The following is a 4,573-nucleotide window of genomic DNA, read 5'->3' on the forward strand; positions in this document are numbered from 1 at the left end:
CAGTGGAATAAATGATCTAAACATAGAGAGAGTGTCCTGAAGCAGAATGCAGACATCCCCAGAATAGACAGTACAGATGGTGTGGAGCCCAGAGGACCCAGTCCTGTTTGGTACCATTTGGGGATACTTATAGCTCCTTTTCTGGTATGAATATGCTCTACATTCTGCAAGGATGCAAGAACTCTCAGCAGCTCAGGGAACAAGTCTTTCATTCCTAAAGGGGCATCCGAGCAATGCATTGCAACATCTACTCTCTGAGACTCTGTGAAATCAATCATTCAGATTTGGGTTCCAGGAGGAGTGGCTCTTGTATGTCTCTAGAGGAGTAATTCAATGGTGGTGATCTCATTAGAACTACAGAGAGGTTGGGAGGTGCTGGAGGATTTGCATGGAAGCTGCATGTATGTAGCAAGTATGCTCTTTGGCTTAGGTTATATTTTTACTGGAAGTGGCTTTAGGACAGCTGTTGGGGATTAAAGGGAAGGGACCTTAAAATACAGGCAAACCAGATGATATCTATGATTATACTTTATTTTCATCTGCGCTTTCAGGTGATCAGTCAACAATTGTTAGTTAACATATAAAGAACTCTTATCAGGAGTTTAGGCTCCAGAAGAAACAAAAGCGAGGGCTTCAAATAACCCTATCTCTATCTGCCTGAGAGGGTGCATTCATTACCACAAGGAATGTTAAAAGTAAGTCTGCTCCAGAGAAAAAGAGTGGTGTGACAGCACGTGGTTGGTAAGATTTCCACTGGCACATCCTTCTTTGACCTGACAGTCCCAGCAGTCCAATATCTCCTGGAATGATGCCCTAGGGATAGAATTCTGCCCTGTAGTCCCCAACTAATGGAGGGCAGACCGGCTCTGTCACCTCTGTCACCTGATCCTGATGTCAAAATTTCATCATGACCACATTACACTGAATATTTCCTGCAATGGGCTTGTCCGCATTTCTAAAAAGGCAAGAGAATGGGGCAGAGGTTGAATGATTTTCTGTGCTTACCTGCAAGTACATGTTTGAGTGTAGCTGGCAGAATGTGATCTGAGTTTTGTTTTCATTTAAACATATGTCTTGGTGGTGAGGTTGTCTTGGGGAAGGGACGTAGACCTATAACTCTAGAAGCTACTAATATTCTTCAAAAGAATGTCATAATTGTGAATAGTAGTCTAGGGGCTGAGGAACTGAATGATGCTTCATATTACTGCTAGTTAACTGTTCCAACAGTTAACCTGCAAAGTAATAACTGAAACAAATGAGATTATCAACACATTGGTTTAGTGCAATGATTGATTATAAAAACAAACTACCCTGTTTTAGAAATTCAGTGCAGGCTCTACAAAATAACAAAGTAAATCTAACTTGACTATTCTAGATAGTTGACACTTACACGGTCTCTGCTACTAGACTTGGTCTCAGGCAGGCTCAGTAAATATGGCTCAGGCTCTAGAACGAAGTCTTTCATTTACCTGATGATCCATGGCACGGCTGTGGAAGACTCCTGCGTTTCACTCTGAGATGTGAAAATCAAGAGGATTCTAATGGGAGATGCTCACAGAAAAGTGAATATAAAGTCCTATTTTGGTTCATGTGGCCTTGGAAGACCTGGTCCCAGCAGTTCTACTTGGCCACTTGGTCAGTTGCCATGAGACAAAAATCACTCCATCCAAATATCGACTACAAGAGCATTAAAGGAGACGGAGAATAAAAGTGACTGACCATCAACATGATAGTAATCTTCAGAGTTAGACCCAACTTCCCACTGCTTCTTCCCCAATACCCGCAAGTGGGGCAAGACTCTCCTCCTCCTGCCCACAGATTTACATGTTGGCTCAGGATTTTCTGATTGTTCTTCTCTCCTCAGGAACCCTCCCCACACTTCAATAAATCTCTTCTTCGTCCACAAGACAAAGATGTCTCCCCCAGCTGTGTTTGCCAACATTGATCCCTTTGTCTAAACTGCATTCACTTGGCCGCTTTATGTATCTCATGCTTTTTCTTCTGGAGATTCCCAAGTCCCAGAAAACTTCACTAGGGAGGAACTTGCCACCTTTGCCTCACCTGTCCAAGTCATCTCCACATGCCTAACACAAAGCTGAGAGTTCAGGGGATCCTCAGTGTGTGCTTGCTGAGTCTCAGAGGTTGGAAACTCCTAATGCTTAGGCTGTGGGGCAGGGAGCAGCTGGGCTAAGGGAAACTAGGGAAGGAGTTCAGATTCCAATGATTTTTTTTTTTTATTGGAGTTCAATTTGCCAACATATAGCATAACACCCAGTGCTCATCCCGCCAAGTGACCCCTCAGTGCCCATCACCCAGTCACCCCAACCCTCTGCCCACCTCCTTTTCCACTACCCCTTGTTTGTTTCCCAGAGTTAGGTGTCTCTCATGTTTTGTCACCCTCACTGATATTTTCACTCATTTTCTCTCCATTCCCCTTTATTCCCTTTCACTATCTTTTATGGTCTCATTCATTTGGGGAATATATAAAAAAAACAATGATTTTTTTTAAAAAGTGGTACTAGTAAGCTCGCTTCAGCAGCACATATACTAAAATTGTAATGACACAGAGATTGGCATGGCCCCTGCACAAGGATGACATGCAAATCTGTGAAATGTTCCACATTTAAAATAAATACATAAATAAAAATTTAAAAATAATAAATAAACAAAAAGCGGTACTAGCAAAACAGGACTGCCATTGGATCTGTAGGCATCAAGTTTGCAAATCCTGGTCTTCAAGTATTAACAAGCAATGCCTGGCCCCCGGCACTAGGAAAACAAATCTGTAAATGGAACAGCAGAGAAACATTACTTGCTTTGTTCTGGACTTCTCCCCTTGACCCAGGTTTGTTTCTGGACAAAGGGGCACCCCAGGAAGCCACGTTCAGACTGTGTAAAGGTGTAAAGGCATCTCCCTGTAAAGGGGCCATTATGCCAAGGGAGTTGGTGTTTTCTGGGTCTCACCCTGACCCTGAGCCTTGCTTTTTTCCCTTCTGGAATCTATGCTGGGTCTCTGCTCAGATACAGTCTGCCATGCAGCTATGGGGTAGGTGTCAGAGGGCAGGTTGGCAAAGGGTGGAAATCTGCCGACCCTTTCTCTCCATGCAGTGCTGTTTGGGGGCAGAAACCAGCTTGTACTTCTTTCCTAAGGATATGGGATGGGGATGTTGGCATTTGGGAGAACAGAGAGATCTAGGTCAAAGGCTGGTTGAGGAAGAAGGTAGATATTTTCTCCTGAAAGAAGACTAAATTTGGAGATGTACCTCCAAAGATGTGGGAAAATGGGAGTCTTTAGTTTTGATGAGAACAAGAAATGAAAGATAATTGAGAGATGAATGCAAATATCTTTCAATTTGCTCTTTTGAAGATACTCATCTAAAAATAAGGTCATGTGGAGAGGAAAGGACATGTGTGACTGTTGCTATCGACAGCCCTTTAGGGGCCAGGAGATGTGGAACAAAATGTATTCAGGAAGAGATTTCTCTCTGAAAACCATTACTCACTTCCCTGCTGCCACTCTGAGGTCACTGAGAGCTGCAGTTTTGCTGCTGTGAAACTGTTTACATCCAAGAAGACACAGGGACACAAGGTCTTGGGAGGTAAGCAAGCCTGGAGACCTCAAAGTCAAAAGACAATAAACACAGGAACTTTCAGGGCTTTTAAAGAAGCTCAATCAGGCCAAACAAAGTCCCACTTCAGATGTAGATCCACAACATCTTGTAGCAGATGGAAATAGAAGTGGAGCAAGAGTCGGTTCAAATGGAAGTACTGTTAAGTTTTACCAGGACCAATGCGGACAGCAGAGAGTTAAGGCCTCTGGAATGGTTCTTCAAACGTGTGTGGACAAGACTGAACACTCAGCTGGCCTGGAGCAGAGGGATTCAATTCAGGAGCAACCTTCCAAGGAGACCTCCAAGAACCCAGTTTATAGGAACACCTTTTTCAGAAAATTCATAAAATGTAACAAGTTGCCACTGAAGCAACGGAAAGAACATCCAGTGAAATGACCATGAGTGGGTGGAGGCCCAATGTGGAGGGGACTCATCTATGACTGAATAGGTATTTTGTCAGCAAATATTTGGTCTGTTTAATTGAAATGCATTTGTAGCAAGTCAATTCCTACCCAAAAAAATGTTAAAATATTCTCCCTGGAAATAATATGGAATTCTGTCCTAAATTTGACCACTCACATAAAGCAGTCTGAATAAACATGGCGGGCCTTGGCACCCATCTGAAACATCGTCTGCTAAGAAGAGAATGTTCTTAATACTCCTGGAACTCTGAGAAAAGCTACAGCATGCTTGGCTTCATGGAAGCCCAGGGTCCCTGTCCACAGCCCATCCCCCTTCTTCCTCTCTCACCATCTGGCGCTAAAGGTCTTCATCCATCACAAAAGCAGATCTGACTCACTTCTTATTTACTGAGAATCACAGCAACTTTTCTTTGAAATTCAACTTTAAGGAATATAGGAAAGTCTATTTTTAATCAGAGGAAAACCTCAAGCTGAGTAAAAATTACTTCACAGGTCCTGTTGAATGTAGACTAGAATCACTTTTGAGGTGATCGTCAATTT

The 4,573-nt window shown here is 43.0% G+C and overlaps 1 pseudogene; it reads left to right on the forward strand.

Moving 5' to 3' along the window:
• The first annotated feature begins 2,527 nt into the window (after window positions 1-2,527).
• On the forward strand, window positions 2,528-2,627 carry LOC119869858 (annotated as a pseudogene).
• The last annotated feature ends 1,946 nt before the right edge of the window (window positions 2,628-4,573 follow it).

Source organism: Canis lupus, chromosome 1 (genome assembly GCF_011100685.1).
Source record: "Canis lupus familiaris isolate Mischka breed German Shepherd chromosome 1, alternate assembly UU_Cfam_GSD_1.0, whole genome shotgun sequence".
NCBI classification, from domain to species: domain Eukaryota; kingdom Metazoa; phylum Chordata; class Mammalia; order Carnivora; family Canidae; genus Canis; species Canis lupus.